This window comes from Nicotiana tomentosiformis, chromosome 6 (genome assembly GCF_000390325.3).
Source record: "Nicotiana tomentosiformis chromosome 6, ASM39032v3, whole genome shotgun sequence".
Classification (NCBI taxonomy): domain Eukaryota; kingdom Viridiplantae; phylum Streptophyta; class Magnoliopsida; order Solanales; family Solanaceae; genus Nicotiana; species Nicotiana tomentosiformis.
The window spans coordinates 74,060,145-74,077,710 of NC_090817.1; positions in this window are offsets into that span (position 1 = coordinate 74,060,145).

The following is a 17,566-nucleotide window of genomic DNA, read 5'->3' on the forward strand; positions in this document are numbered from 1 at the left end:
CACGTAGCCTAAACATGATCTTTAATAGGAGCCTCGGCTCAATTTCTCTAACACGGGCCATATATTCAGATAATAACACGATTCTTTAATTTTTACAACTTCACAGGATTTATTCAAGACACAATTTCTGTGGTGCACGTCTACATGTTCATCACCTTTCGTGTGTGTCACCTTCAACAATTCATATCATACCAAATTCGAGGATTCATACCCTGAGAACCAAGTTTAGAAGTGTTACTTACCTCAAACCGTGTAATTCTTTACTCCGCTATGCCTTTGCCTCGTGAATTGGCCTCCAAATGCCTCAAATCTATCCACAATTAATAAGATTCAGTCAATAAAATTTATTGGAATTAATTCCATAAGAAAATGCTAGTTTTCCATAAAAATCTGAAATTTAACTCAAAAGGCGCCTGTGGGGCCCGTATCGCGGAACCTGACAAAAGTTACAAAATTCAAACACCCATTCTGATACGAGTTCAACCATACCAATTTTATCAAATTCCGATAACAACTCGACCTCCAAATATTAAATTTCATTTTTGAAAGATTTTGCAAAAATCTTGATTTTCTTCCATTTGAATCCGAAATAAATGATGAATATAACCATAGAATCATGAAGTATAATCACTTTTGGATATAGAACACTTACCCCAATCCATATGGTGAAAATCGCCTCAAATATCGCTCCAATCCGAGCTCCATAGCTCCAAATGTGTTAAAATGGCCGAAACCTCAAAATATATCTTCTGTCCAAACATTTGATCTTCGCGATCGCGAAGCACAAAATTTTTTAGCCCCAAAATTGCTCTTTGCGATCGCCAAGAACAAACTCCCCCAACTCTTCCAGACAGCCTCTAGTATAATGGTCATGACGTTTTGTACAAAACTCTAAATTACAAATGTTTAAACTTTCTGAAAACTAGACACACCAAGGGATATAACTTTCATTTGTTTCTCATCCCAATTCGTTATAGATTTCTAGATATAAGTTTTCAAAGTCAGCCCTGTGCAATAGAGATTTCCGAACTCTTCCCAGCCAGCCTATAGTATATTTACCATAACTTTTTGTACACAACTCCACATGACTAATGGTTTCTATTTCTGAAAACTAGACATCAAGGACTAACACTTTCATTTTTGGATCATCCTCCAATTCCTTATAGATTACGAGATATAAGCTTCCAAAGTCGGGTCAGTGCAGTAGAATTTTCTTCTACGCGATTGTGAAAAGGGTTTCGCGATCGCGATTCACAGTGCCCAAACAGCAAAATTGCTCTTCGCGATCGTGACCTTTTGTCCGCGATCGCGATTCATACCTCAGTGGCCAAAATCAGCAACTAAAATGGCCTAGAAATGGTCCGAAACCACCCCGAAACTCACCCGAGCCCCTCGGGACCTCAACCAAATATACCAACAAGTCCTAAAACATTATACGAACTTAGTCGAAGCCTCGAATCACATCAAACAATGCTAAAATCATGAATCACACCTCAATTCAAGCCTAATAAACTTTGAACTTTCAAATTCTATATCTTGTGCCGAAATACATCAAATCAATCCGGAATGACTTCAAATTTTGCACACAAGTCATAAATGACACAACAAAGCGGATCCGACCTCGATATCAAAAAGTCCCCCCATCAAACTTCCCAAAAATTCAACTTTCGGCATTTCAAGCCTAATTCCACTACGGACCTCCAAATAATTTTTCGGACACGCTCCTATGTCCAAAATCACCATACAGAACTATTGGAATCATTAGAATTAAATTTCGAGGTCGTTTACACATAACTCAATATCTGGTCAACTTTTCCTACTTAAGTTTTCAATTATGAGACTAAGTGTCTCATTTCACTCTGAAATCCTTCCGGACCCGAACCAACTAACCCGATAAGTCATAAATCAATTGTAAGGCATAAATTGAGTAGTAAATTGGGGAACGGGGTTAAAATAATTAAAACGACCGGCCTGGTACACATCTCCACCTTCTTAAAAATCTCAAAAGGTCCGATATACCTAGGGCTTAGCTTGCCCTTCTTTCTGAACCTCCTAACACCCTTCATGTGCGAAACCCGGAGTAAGACCCACTCCCCAACCATGAATGCAATGTCCGCATAACTTCTCTGTCTGGATTGGGTTGTACGAAGTCGATCTTGAATCAATTTAACCTTCTCCAAATCATCCTGAACCAAGTCTGTACCCAGTAGCCTAGCCTCACCCGACTCAAACCAACCCACTGGAGACTGGCACCGCCTACCATACAAAGCCTCATACGGGTTCATCTGAATGATCGACTGGTAATTGTTGTTGTAGGCAAACTCCGCGAGCGGCAAGAACTGATCCCAAGAACCCCCAAATTTGAATAGTGCGCTCAGACTGTCCGTTTGTTTGAGGGTGAAATGTTATACTCAACTCCACCCGCGTGCCCAACTGATGTTGTATGGCCCTCAAGAATCGCGATGTAAACTGCATACCCTGGTCAGAGAAGATAGATACCGGCATGCCATGAAGCCTCACAATCTCACAAATATAAACCTGATCCAGCTGCTCTGAAGAGTAAGTAGTCACCACTGGAATGAAATAAGATGACTTGGTCAATCTATCTACAATCACCCAAACTGCATCGAAATTCCTATGAGTCCGTGGGAGCCCAACAACTAAATCCATAGTGATTCATTCCCATTTCCACTTTGGGATCTCTAACCTCTGAAGCAATCCACCAGGCCATTGATGCTCATACTTCACATGCTGATAGTTTAGGCACCGAGCTACATATTCCACTATGTCCTTCTTCATTCTCCTCCACCAGTAATGTTGCCTCAATTCCTGATACATCTTTATGGCACCTGGATGAATGGAGTACCGCGAACTATGAGCCTCTTGGAGGATCAACTCACGCAAAACATCTACATTGGGCACACATAGCCTGCCCTGCATCCGTAATACACCGTCATCTCCAATAGTGACCTCCTTAGCATCGCCGTGCTGAACCGTATCCTTGAGGACAAATAGATGGGGGTCGTCATACTGACGCTCTCTGATACGATCATAAAAAGAAGACCGAGAAACCACATAAGCCAAAACTCGGCTCAGTTCAAAAACATCCAATTTAACAAACTGGTTGGCCAAGGCCTGACATCCAAGGCTAATGGCCTCTCTTCTACCGGTAGATATGCTAAGCTGCCCAAACTCTCAGCCTTGTGACTCAAGGCATCGACCACTACATTGGCCTTCCCGGGATGATATAGAATGGTGATATCATAGTCCTTGAGCAACTCTAACCACCTCCGCTGCCGTAAGTTAAGATCCTTCTATTTGAACAGATGATGTAAACTCTGATGGTCGGTGTATACCTCACAAGGGACACCATACAAATAGTGCTGCCAGATCTTCAAGGCATGAACAATAACTGCTAACTAGAGGTCGTGGACATGATAGTTCTTCTCATTCACCTTCACTTGTCTAGACACGTAGTCAATCACTCTACCGTCCTGCATCAACATCGTGCCGAGACCAATACACTACGCATCATAGTTCATAATATAAGACCGCGAACCCGAAGGCAACACCAATATTGGGTTGTGGTCAAAGTTGTATTGAGCTTTTGAAAGCACTCATCACACTCTTTAGTCCACCTGAACGGAGCACCCTTCTAGGTCAGTCTGGTCATAGGTGCTGCAATAGACGAGAAACTTTCTACAAATCGACGGTAATACCCCCGCCAAACTATGAAAATTCTGGATCTCCGTAGCTGAAGACGGTTTGGGCCAACTCTGCACTACTTCAATCTTCTTCGGATCTAACTTAATCCCCTCACTTGATACTATATAACCCAAAAATGCCATCGAATCAAGCCAGAATTCACACTTTGAAAATTTTGCATATAACTTATTTTCTCTCAAGATCTGAAGCACGGTCCTCACGTGCTACTCATGATCCTCCCGGCTCCGGGAGTACACCAGAATGTCGTCAATAAACACAATAACAAATGAGTCAAGATAGGGTTGAAATACACTGTTCATCAAGTGCATGAATGTTGTTGAGGCGTTGGTCAGCCCAAAAGACATCATAAGGAATTCGTAATGACCATACCGAGTCCTGAAGGCAGTCTTCGCGATATCTGGCTCCCGAATCTTCAACTGATGATAGCCTGAACGCAAGTCAATCTTAGAGAACACTCTGTCACCCTAAAACTGATCAAATAGGTCATAAATCCATGGCAATGGATACATATTCTTCACTGTAACCTTGTTCAACTGGCGATAATCAATACACATACGTATAGAACCATCCTTCTTCTTTACAAATAAGACTGAGGCACCCCAAGGCAACATACTGGGCTGAATGAAGCCCTTATAAAGCAACTCTTGCAACTACCCCTTTAACTCTTTTAACTCTGCTGGGCCCATACGATAGGGTGGAATGGAAATGGGCTGAGTGCGTGGTAAAAAGTCAATGTCAAAATTGACATCCTTGTGGGGCGTCATGCCTGGAAGATCCGCCGTAAATACATCTGGATACTCCCTCACTACCGGAAATAATTCCACGGTAGGAGTATCAACAATTACATTGTCACGACCCAATTTTATCTATAGGTCGTGATGGCGCCCAACACCACAGCTAGGCCAGCCAACTAGTGAATTAAACATAAAATTATTCTTTCAATAATTTTTTCGAGTAATTAAGCTCTTCTTACTTGCAAAATTTAAGAAAAATAAAAAGGTTTTGGTTAAATAAAAGTAAAAAAAATAATTAAATCCACAAATTCTACTAGAGTGTGTTTCAAGACCTGGTGTCACAAGTATATCAGCCTATAGTAGATTATACAAAAGAAATCCAAAATATTGTCTGAACACGAATAGACAAGAAACAAATACAAAGGGAGACATTGGGTGTTGCGGAACGGCCAGGAGAAGTAGCTCACTACTAAGTCTCGCGATAACGTGGGTATGTGCCGGTAGAACCATCTACTGCACCTATCTTAGATCCTGCATAAAAAGTGTAGCAAGCGTAGCATGAGTACGTAAAATAACGTGTACCCACTAAGTATCAAGCCTAATCTCGAAGAAGTAGTGACGAGAGGTCGACCTTGACACTCACTATGGGACAATAATATTAAAATAGAAATATTTAAATAAACATAATTTATGTGAACAACAATAATTTCCTTAACAAGCAGAAATAATTAACTCTTTCAATTTCAATAATTTTTAATTTATCAATTAATTTCACAAGCTGCAATAAAATGCCAAGGTATCATGTAATTATTAATTTTAGGCATGATTTCTGTCGAGGTCGTTCGGCCCGGTCCAGAGTATCGTGTACACTGCCGAGAGACGTGTGGCACAAACCATAGATGCATCTATACTGCCGAGGTATTCGGCCCGCTACACAAGAAATGAGAACATTTTCATATGAACCTCCAGAAATGAGAAGATATTATAAGTTTAACACATAAGGATGTACAATTTATATTAACAGTCAAGTAATTTGTACAAAAATTCAAGTATGTGAAATTTAGGTCTTTTACTATTTTTCTCTAACAATTTCAAATATAATTCCAGTACTTTAATTAATAAAGGATGCAATTATTACAAATAATTCACGATTTGAGTCCTAAACTACCCCGACATAGCATAATTAGTAGCTACGCACGGACTCTCGTCACCTCGTGTGTACGTAGCCCCCATAATTAGCAACAATTATTAATTTAAATCATATATGGGATAAATTCCCTCTTACAAGGTTAGACAAGAGACTTACCTTATCTCAAAGTCCACTTCCCGATCACAACATCGCGTTAAAGTCTCAATTCGATGCCAAAAAATCCAAAACTATCCAAATGTTATACACAATAATTAATACATGCTCAATAATTCGAAATTCGACTATTAAATTAATTACCCGACCCAAAATGGTAAACTTTTAAAATTTCACCTCGAGTCCACGTGCCCGGATTCTGGAAATTTTCGGAGGAAAACATTATCCATAATCGCAAGAACTCAAATATACAATTTTCATCCAATTCCATAACTATTTTCGTGGTTAAAATCTCATTTTTATCAAAACATAGGTTTTTCATCTAAACCCTTGATTTTCACAATTTACAAGTTATAATCTACCCATAATATATATATTTAACTCAAAGTATGTAGAATTAACTTACCTTCAAGTTGCTAGTTAAATTCCCCTCTCTAAAAGTTCCAAAATTGCCCAAGAATGGAGAAAATATGGGCTAAAATGGCTGAGCCTCGTTATCTTTAAAACATTCTGCCCAGCAGCATTTTCGCACCTGCGGAGGGCTAGCCGCACCTGCAGAAAAATCCTCACAGATGTGAGTTTCCCCCACCTGGCCAAGCTCTGCATCTGCGACCTAAGGACCGCTCTTGCGCATCCGCTCCTGCGGTGATTCGTCCGCACCTGCGGCCCTAGCCGCTTCTGCGCCCTCTTGCATCGCACCTACGCGCTCGCAGGTGCGCCAAAAATCTAGCATCTGCGATCCCTTGGCGTCTCTGGATGGTCCGTTTTTGCAGCTCGTGGCTCACTTCTGCGAGCTCGCACCTGCAACTGGCCAAGCACAAGTGCGATTGTAGTAGAAGCTGAAAGCTTCAGTTACTGCTCCAAATTCCAAAACTGCTCTGAGCCTCGTCCGTTAACACCCGAGGCCCCCGGAGCCCCGCCCGAACATAGCAACAAGTTTGAAATCATAAAACGGACTCTATCGAACCATCGGAACGTGTAAAATAACATCAAAACTAAGAATCCTACCTCAAACCAAATTGATTCAACTTAGAATTTTCAAAAACTTCAAACTTACTCCGAACGCGTCGAATTATACTTATACTACTTGGAATGAAACCAAATTTTGCCTGCAAGTCTTAAATCACCATACAGAGCTATTCCCAGGCTCGGAATTCCAAATGGACCTCAAATACTCTAAAACCTACTCCAAACCAAATTTAAAGAACCTTAAACCTTTAAATAGTTGATTTTCACTATTAAGCACCGAAACGCTCCCGAGTTATCCAAAACTCGATTCGAATATACGCCCAAGTTCAAAATCATCATACGAACCTATTGGAACCGTCAAATCCCGATTCCGGGGTCATTTTCTAAAAACATTGACCATAGTCAAACTTGGCCTTTTAAAGCCAAACTAAGGAACCAAGTGTTCCGATTTCAACCCGAACCCTTCCAAATCCCGAACTAAACATCCCCGCAAGTCATAAATTAGTAAAAACACATACTGGGAGTTTTATTTAGGGGAACGGTGTTCTAAAAGGCAAAATGATCGGTTGGGTCGTGACATTCTCCATCTCTTAAACAAACGTTCGTCCTCGAACGGGTTTAGAATTATACCTGTAGTGCTGAATAAGTGTGGATATCTGCTCCGCATGTCTTCCTCGGCCTCCCAAGTCACTTCCTTGACTGGTTGGCCCCTCCATTGGACTTTTACCGCAGAAATCTTCTTGGACCTCAACTGGCAAACTTGTCTATCAACAATGGCAATTGGCTCCTCGTCATAACCCAAGCTTTTATCTAGTTGAACTGTACTGAAGTCTAACACATGTGACAGGTCGGCATGATACTTCCGGAGCATAGATATATGGAAAATCGGATGAACTCCCGATAAACTGGGAGGCAAAGCAAGCTCGTAAGCAACCTCCCCAACTCTTCTCAACACCTCAAATGGGCCTATAAACATTGGGCTCAACTTCCCCTTTTTTCCAAATCTCACGATTCCCTTCAACGGCGAAACCTTCAAGAGAACTTTTTCACCCACCAAAAAGGATAAATCACACATTTTTTGATCCGCGTAACTCTTCTGTCTGGACTGTGTTGTACGAAGTCGCTCCTGAATTAACTTTACATTTTCAAGGCATCTTTCACCAAATCAGTACCATATAACTTAGACTCACCGATCTCAAACCATCCGATGGTCGAGCGACATCGCCGACCATATAAAGCCTCAAAGGGGGCCATCTCGATGCTGGATTGGTAACTATTGTTATAAGCAAACTCAGCCAAAGGCAAGAAATGATCCCACTGACCTCCAAAGTCAATCATACATTCCCTAAGCATATCCTCTAAAATCTAAATTGTCCGCTCTGACTGTCTGTCGGTCTGCGGATGAAAAGCTGTGTTGAGCTCTACACGGGTCCCCAATTCACTTTGTAGTGCTCTCCAGAAATATGAAGTAAACTGAGAGCCTCTATATGATAAGATGGAAATTGGCACACTGTGCAACCGAACTATCTCCTGAATATAAATCTGGGCCAACCTTTCTGAAGTATATGTAGTCACAACCGGAATGAAGTGTGCCGACTTGGTCAACCTGTCGACAATGACCCAAACTGCATCAAACTTTCGCAAGGTTCGCGGCAACCCAACCACAAAGTCCATAGTAATGCGTTCCCATTTCCACTCTGGTATAGTCACCTGCTGAAGTAGGCCACCTGGCCTCTGGTGCTCATACTTAACTTGCTAGAAATTTAGGGACCAAGCGACATACTCAACTATGTCCTTCTTCATTCGCAGCCACCAATAATGATATCTCAGGTTACGATACATTTTCGTGGCACCCGGATGAATAAACTACCTAGAACTGTGTGCCTCCTCTAGGATCTTTTCCCTTAGCCCATCTACATTAGAAACACATAGACGACCCTGGAGTCATAGAACACCATCTTCGTTGATAGTAACCTCCTTGGCACCACCTCGTAGTATCGTTTCTCGAAGAACCAATAAGTGCGGGTTATCAAACTGGCGAGCCTTAATCCACTCATATAGTGAAGACTGGGCAACAACACATGCAAGAACTCGACTAGGCTCTGAAATATCCAACTCACAAGTCTGTTTGCCAAGGATTGAATATACAAAGCTAATGGCCTCTCCTCTGCTGAAATAAAAGCCAAACTACCCATACTCTCCGCCTTTCTACTTAAGGCGTCTGCAACTACAATTGCTTTGCCCGGATGATACAGGATAATAATATCATAATCTTTTAGTAACTCAAGCCATTTGCGTTGTCTCAAGTTTAGATCCCTCTGCTTGAATAAATGTTGCAAACTGTAATGATCAGTGTAAACCTCACAAGATGCCCCATAAAGATAATTCCTCCAAATCTTAAGAGTGTGAACAATCACAGCTAACTCCAAATCATGTACAAGGTAATTCTTCTCGTGGGGCTTCAACTGACCTGAATCATATGCAATAACTCGCCCCTCCTGCATAAATATACAACCCAAACCAACGCGTGAAGCGTCACAATACACTGTATACATCACCGAACCGGAAGGCAACACTAACACTAGTGTTGTAGTCAATGCTGTCTTGAGCTTCTGAAAGCTCACCTCACAATCATCGGACCATAGGAACGGAGCACCCTTCTAGGTTAACTTAGTCAAAGGCGCGGCAATAGATGAAAAACCCTCCACAAACCAACGATAATAACCTGCTAAACCTAGGAAACTCCCCATCTCAGTCGCCAAAGTGGGACGATGCCAATTCTGAACTGTCTCGATCTTTTTGGGATTAACTTTAATACCCTCGCCTGATACAATATGCCCAAAAAATGCTACAGAATTTAGCCAAAACTCACATTTGGATAACTTAGCATATAGCTTTTTTTCTCGTAAGGTCTGAAGCACCACTCTCATATGCTGCTCGTGCTCCTCCTTACTGCGCGAGTAGATCAAAATGTCATCAATGAAGACAATGACAAAGAAATCAATATATGGCCCGAACACCTTGTTCATCAAGTCCATAAACGCCGTAGGGGTGTTAGTCAAACCGAATAACATCACCAGAAACTCATAATGACCATATCTAGTCCGGAATGCAGTCTTCGGAACATCTGAATCTCGAATATTCAACTGATGGTACCCCGATCTCAAGTCGATCTTAGAGAACACTCTAGCACCCTGCAACTGATCAAACAGATCATCAATACGCGACAACGAGTACTTGTTCTTAATAGTAACTTTGTTCAATTGGCGATAATCGAGACACATCCGCATAGTCCCATCGTTCTTCTTCACAAATAACATCGGTGCACCCCAAGGCGATACACTCGATCTGACGAATCCTTTGGCTAGCAACTCCTCAAGTTGTTCTTTCAACTCCTTCAATTCTTTTGGAGCCATGCTATACGGTGGGATAGATATAGGTTTGGTATTTGGAGCCAAGTCAATACAGAAATCAATATTACGATATGGTGGCATGCCTGGAAGATCTAAAGGAAATACATCGGAGAACTCTCGGACTTCAGGCACTGAATCAATCGCCGGAGTCTCTGCGGTAGTATCCCGAACATAGGCTAGATAAGCCAAACAACCCTTCTCGACCATGTGTCGAGGCTTCAGAAAAGAAATAACCTGATTAGATGCACTAACAGACGAACCCTTCCATTCAAATCTAGGTAATGCTGGAATCGCCAAGGTAACAGTCTTGGCATGGCAATCTAGGATGACATGATATGGAGATAACCAGTACAGGCCCAGTATGATCTCAAAGTCGGTCATCTCAAGCAGTAGAAGATCTGCTCTAGTTTCATAACCTTAGAATATGACAATGCAGGACTGGTAGATCTGGTCTACCATAACAGAATCGCCCACAGGAGTGGACACATAAATATGAGTACCCAAAGACCCACGAGAAACACCCAGGAAATGAGCAAATAGAAATGACATATAGGAATATGTAGACCCTGGATCAAATAATACAGAGGCATCTCTGCCGCAGACAGAAATAATACATGTGATCACGGCATCTGAGGCCTCTGCATCTGGTCTGGTCGGAAAAGCATAGAACCAAGCTGGAGCGCCAACTGGCTGGCCTCTACCTAGCTGGCCTCCATCTCTAGGACGACCTCTACCCACCTACCCTCCACCTCTGGGCGGCCGGACGGCTGGTGGAGCAATTGATGCGGTAATCATGGGCTACTGACCCTGTTGCACTGGTGTACCCCGAAGCCTGGGGAGAATCTCCGCATATGGCTGAAATCCCTGCACTCGAAACAATCTCTCAGTGTGATGGGCTGCTGACCCGAAGTCTGGCCCTGGTGACCTGAAAACCCACTGCAAAAACCTTGAATAGCCGGTGGGCGGTAAGAACTCTCTGCATAGCACTGCAATAAGGTCGCATTGGAGCAACCCGAGGAGGCAGTGGTGCTGGATATGGGGGCCTGCTGGACTGCCCTCTCACAAACTGACCTCTATCCCTAGACGGGACACCTCTGAACTCTCCAGAATATCTAAACTGCTTATCTCTCATAACTTGATCTCAGCTACGCTGACGTACACCCTCAATCCTCCGGGCTATCTCCACGACCAACTCATAAGAAGTCCCCATCTCAACCTCTCGGGCCATAATGGCCTGAATGCCAGTATGCAAACCCGCAGCAAACCTCTGTACTATCTCTGCATCAGTAGGGAGTATCATAAGTGCATGGTGAGACAACTCAGAGAACCTCGCCTCATAATCGATCACTGACATCTAACCATGCTGGAGCTGCTCAAACTAAAACCGTAACTCTTCCTTCTAGGAGGGTGGAATATACCTATCCAGGAAAATACGGGTGAACCTGTCCCAAGTCATGGGAGGAGAATCTGCTGGTCTGCCAAGAAGATAGGACTTCCACCACCTACGGGCCTTGCCCTCCAGCTGAAAAGTAGAAAAGTCTACCCCATGAGACTCCAATATCATCATGTTGTGCAGTTTGTCCCTGCATCAATCAATGAAGTCTCGGGGATCCTTATGTCGCTACCTCCAAAGACAGGAGGATGTAGCCTAGTCCATCTGTCTAATAGCTTCTGCGGCTCGGCGGCTACAGCTGGTCTGGGATCAGGTGTAGCTGCTGCCATTTGTTGGGCTCCACCCACGGGTAGTGCACCCTGGGTCTAATATACAGCAGTTGCCTGCCCATGAGCCTGTGCGGTAGGGGTCTGTGCTCCCCCTCCCGCCTGATACGTGGCTGGGTTTGCTGGAAATAAACCGGCATGAGTCATAGTTTCCATGAACCGCATCATACGGCCCATAACCTCCTGAAATCCTGGTGCGGAGGTGAAATCCACCGGAGCTGGCTCTGTTGTGGGCACCTCGCCCTGCTCTTCAATGATAGGATCCTTTACTATAGCCACAGGTGGCATAATTGGAACAACTCCGGGACGTCCTCGTCCCCTATCACGGGCTGGAGCCCTCCTTCGGCCTCTACCTCGGCCTCTAACAACTGGGGGAGTAGCTCTTTCCTGGTCTGAAACCTCATTAGAGCGCGTTTTCACCATCTGTGAGAGAATAAGAGAAAGATACTTAGTACTACATCAATTGCACAATAGAAGATGAAGTAAGGTAGTTTCCTAACACCCTATAGCCTCTCGAAGATAAGTGCAGACGTCTCCATACTGATCTGTAAGACTCTATTAGGCATTCTCATAACTTGTGAGACCTACGTGAACCTAGTGCTCTAATACCATGTTGTCACGACCCAATTTCACCTATAGGTCGTGATGGCGCCCAACGTCACAGTTAGGTCAGCCAACTAGTGAATTAAACATAAAATTATTCTTTCAATAATTTTTTCGAGTAATTAAGCTCTTCTTACTTGCAAAATTTAAGAAAAATAAAAAGGTTCTGGTTAAATTAAAAGTCAAAAAAATAAATAATTAAATCAACAAATTCTACCAGCATGTGTGCCAAGACCTGGTGTCACAAGTATATGAGCCCCTAGTAGATTATACAAAAGAAATCCAAAATATTGTCTGAACACAAATAGATAGGAAACAAATACAAAGGGAGACATTGGGTGTTGCGGAACGGCCAGGAGAAGCAGATCACCACTAAGTCTCGGGATAACGTGGGTACATGCCGATAGAACCACCTACTGCACCCGTCTCAGATCTTGCACAAAAAGTAGCATGAGTACATAAACAATGTGTACCCATTAAATATCAAGCCTAATCTCGAAGAAGTAGTGATGAAAGGTCGACCTTGACACTCAATATGGGTCAATAATATTAAAGTAGAAATATTTAAATAAACATGATTTATGTGAACAACAATAATTTCCTTAACAAGCAGAAATAATTAATTCTTTCAATTTCAATAATTTCAAATTTATCAATTAGCTTCACAAGCTGCAATAAAATGCCAAGGTATCGTGTAATTATTATTTTTAGGCACGATTTTTGCCGAGGTCGTTCGGCCTGGTCCAGAGTGTCGTGTACACTGCTAAGGGACGTGCGACACGATCTGTAGATGCATCTATACTACCTAGGCGTTCGGCCCGCTCCACAAGAAAGGAGGACATTTTCTTATGAACCTCCGAAAATGAGAAGATATTATAAGGTTAACACATAAGGATGAACAATTTCTATTAACAGTCAAGTAATTTGCACAAAAATTCAAGTATGTGAAATTTCAGTCTCTTACTATTTTTCTCTAACAATTTCAAATATAATTCCAGTACATTAATTAATAAAGGATGCAATTATTACAAATAATTCATGATTTGAGTCCTAAACTACCCGGACATAGCATAATTAGTAGCTACGCACGGACTCGCGTCACCTTGTGCGTACGTAGCTCCTACAATTAGCAATAATTATTAATTTAAATCACCTATGGGGTAAATTCCCTCTTACAAGGTTAGACAAGAGACTTACCTTGTCTCAAAGTCCACTTCTCGATCACAACATCGCGTTAAAGTCTCAATTCGATGCCGAAAAATTCGAAACAATCCAAATATTATACAAAATAATAAATACATGCTCAATAATTCAAAATTAGACTATTAAATTAATTACCCGACCCGAAATGGTAAAATTTCAAAAATTCATCCCGGGACCACGTACCCGGATTCTGGAAATTTTTGGAGGAAAACATTACCCATAATCTCAAGAACTCAAATATATAATTTCCATCCAATTCCATAATAATTTTCGTGGTTAAAATCTCATTTTTATCAAAACCTAAGTTTTTCATCTAAACCTTTGATTTTCACGATTTACAGGTTATAATCTACCCATAATCTATGTATTTAACTCAAAGTCGGTAGAATTAACTTACCTTCATGTTGCTAGTTGAAATCCCTTCTCAAAAATCTCCAAAATCGCCCAAGAATGGAGGAAATATGGGCTAAAATGGCTGAGCCTCGTTCGCTTTAAAACATTCTGCCCAATAATATTTTTGCACCTGAGGAAGGCTAGACGCACCTGGGGCTCCGCACCTGCAAAAAAATCCTCGCAGGTGCGAGTTTCCCCCACTTGGCCAAGCTCTGCATCTGCGGCCTAAGGATAGCTCCTACGCGTCCGCTTCTGAGGCTATTCGTCCTCACCTGCGGCCCTAGCCGCTTCTGCTCCCTCTTGCATCGCACCTGCGCGCTCGCATGTGCACCAAAAATCTCGCATATGCGATCCCTAGGCGTCTTTGGCTAGTCCGCTTCTGCGAGCTCGCACCTGCGGCTGGCCAAGCGCAGGTGCGATTACAGTAGAATTTGGAAGCTTCAACTACTGCTCCAAATTTCAAAATTGGTCTGAGCCTCGTCCGGTTAACACCCGAGGCCCCCGGGGCCCCGCCCGAACATATCAACAAGTTTGAAATCATAAAACGGACTCTCTCAAACCCTCGAAACGTGTAAAATAACATCAAAACTAAGAATCCTACCTCAAACCAAATTGATTCAACTTAGAATTTTCAAATTCTTCAAACTTACTCCGAATGTGCCGAAATATACTTATATTACTCGGAATGACACCAAAATTTGCGTGCAAGTCTTAAATCACCATACAGAGCTATTCCTAGGCTCAGAATTCCAAACCGATCTCAATTACTCCAAAACTTACTCCAAACCAAATTTAAAGAATCTTAAATCTTTAAATAGTTAATTTTCACTATTAAGCGTCAAAACACTCCTGGGTTGTCCAAAACCCGATTCGAACATACGCCCAAGTCCATAATCATCATACAAACCTATTGGAACCGTCAAATCTCGATTCTGGGGTAGAAATAAATATTGACCGAAGTCAAACTTGGCCTTTTAAAGCCAAACTAAGGAACCAAGTGTTCTGATTTCAACCCGAACCCTTCCAAATCCTGAACTAACCATCCTCGTAAGTCATAAATTAGTAAAAGCACATACGAGGAGTTTTATTTAGGGGAACGGGGTTCTAAAAGGCAAAACGATCGGTTGAGTCCTTACAGACATCCCTCACGAAAGCTATATAAGCATTACACCCTTCTCAACCATACACTGAGCCCTTAGAAATGAGATAACCCTGATAGGAACATAATCTAAAGCACCTCTCCACTCTATCCGTGATAATTGAGAATAGCATGATAGGCCGACAACCAGTCCATGCCCAAAATAATATCAAAATCTACTATACTGAGCAATAATAGATCGACTATGGTCTCAAAACCACCAAGAACAACTAACCGCGACCGATACACACGGTCAACAATAATAGAATCTCCCACAGGTGTGGACACATAGATAGGAGAACTCAAAGAATCACGGGATACACCCAAATATGGAGCAAAATAAGACGATACATAGGAATAAGTGAAGCCTGGATCAAATAAGACTGATGCATATCTATGACAGACTGGAACAATACCTGTGATGACTGAGTCAGATGCAACTGCCTCCGTCCTAGAAGGAAGAACATAATATCTGGCATGGCCTCCCCCTCTAGGGCGACCTCTACCTGCTCGACCTCCACCTCTAGCTAGTTGTGCAGGTGGAGTGGCAACTGGTGCGACGACCATAGACTGAGAAGCCTGAGGACCCAGTGGAATACACGGAGCCTGAGTAGTCAGTGGAGGTGTACCCCTCCTAAGTCTGGGGCAATCCCTCACCATATGACGAGTGTCACCACACTCAAAACAAGCTCTCGGAGGACGTGGCTGTTGTGGCTGGCTCGGGCCTGATCGGTTGGACTGACCGCTGATAGCACCCGGTGCAGGAGGTACACTAGACAATGATGGTGTATAATAAGGAGCCTAAGGCCTAGGAGTGGCCGGAATACCGCTGGAGGCTAGAAGTGCTAAATGAACAGGGCGACTCGCATAGCCCCTACCATGACGAGCTGCAATTGGGGCACGAGTACCATTATATGTGCCAGAATCTCGAGGCCTCTTGTCCTCGATCTCCTCTCTATCTCAAGTCCACATACCCTCCAATATCCTAGCGATCCCCACTACCTGCTGGTATGCGATGTCCATATCCAACTCTCAGGCCATGCTAAATCTGATACCGGGGTTGAGCCCCTTGATAAATCGACGGACTCGCTCTCTAACAGTAGCAACCAAGGCTGGTGTATGCCTAAACAAATCACTGAACCGGATCACATACTCCGACACGGTCATAGAACCCTGGCGCAACTGCTCAAACTCTGCGCGTCATGCATCTCTGAGACTCTGGGAACAAACTCCCTCAAGAACATATCCGAGAACTGAGTCCAAGTGAGTGAAGCTGCCTCGACCGGACTACCCAACTCATATGCTCGCCAACACTGATAAGTCGCTCCCTTAAGCTGGAACATAGTGAAAGCAACCCCACTAGACTCCACAATACCCATAGTATAGAGGATACAATGGCACTCCTCAAGAAAACCCTAGGCATCTTCTGAAGTAAAGATGCTGAAAGTATGAGGGTGGTATTTCTTGTACCTCTCGAGCCTGAGCTGCTCCCCCTCAGAAATTACTGCCCTAAACTCGGGCTGAACTGGGGAGACCGGCTGGCGGCTGCACTGGTATGACCTCTGGGACCTGGTCAACCTGGACCCGCTGCTTTGGGGTACGGGCGATGGGATTCTGTGCTCCTCCCCCGACCTGAGATGTGGCAGGAGCAAGTGGGATCAACCCTGCTTGAGCTAAGGTGCCGAACATGCTCAAAAATTGGGCGAGAGTCTCCCGGAGTGTTGGTGCAGTAACAGGCGTCTCAGGTGCCTGCTCTCCAACTGGACCTACTAGTGGCTCCTCTATAGCAGCTCGTGCAGTGCTCTGGCTGCACCATGTGTACGTCCTCGGCCTCTACCCCGACCCCAGCCTCTCGCGGCTCTAGCAGGGGCGCGGGTGCTTGGTCATCTGATCCAGCTGTACATGTCCTCACCATCTGTGAGAGAATAGAAAGACAAAAATTTAGAATTCCGAAGTCAACAACTTCGCACGATAAGGAATCAAAGAAGTGAAGATTTTTCCTAACAGTTCTATAGCCTCCCGAAGATAAGTACAGACGTCTCTGTACCGATCCGCGAGACTCTACTAAACCTGCTTATGACTCATAACACCTATGAACCTAGAGCTCTGATACCAACTTGTCACGACGCCAATTTCCCTCCGTAGGATATCGTGACGACACCTAGTCTCTAAGACTAGGTAAGCCTAACAACATGCGAAAATATTAAATAAAAGCTTAGAATTTCAAAACTCCAATAAAATCTGTAAACTCAATACATTCACCTCCCAAAACCTGGTGAGATATAAGTCACAAGCTCTAAGTACAGTGATGAACAATCCTATACATCACTATCTATAAAAAATAAAATAAAATAAGGAAGAAGAA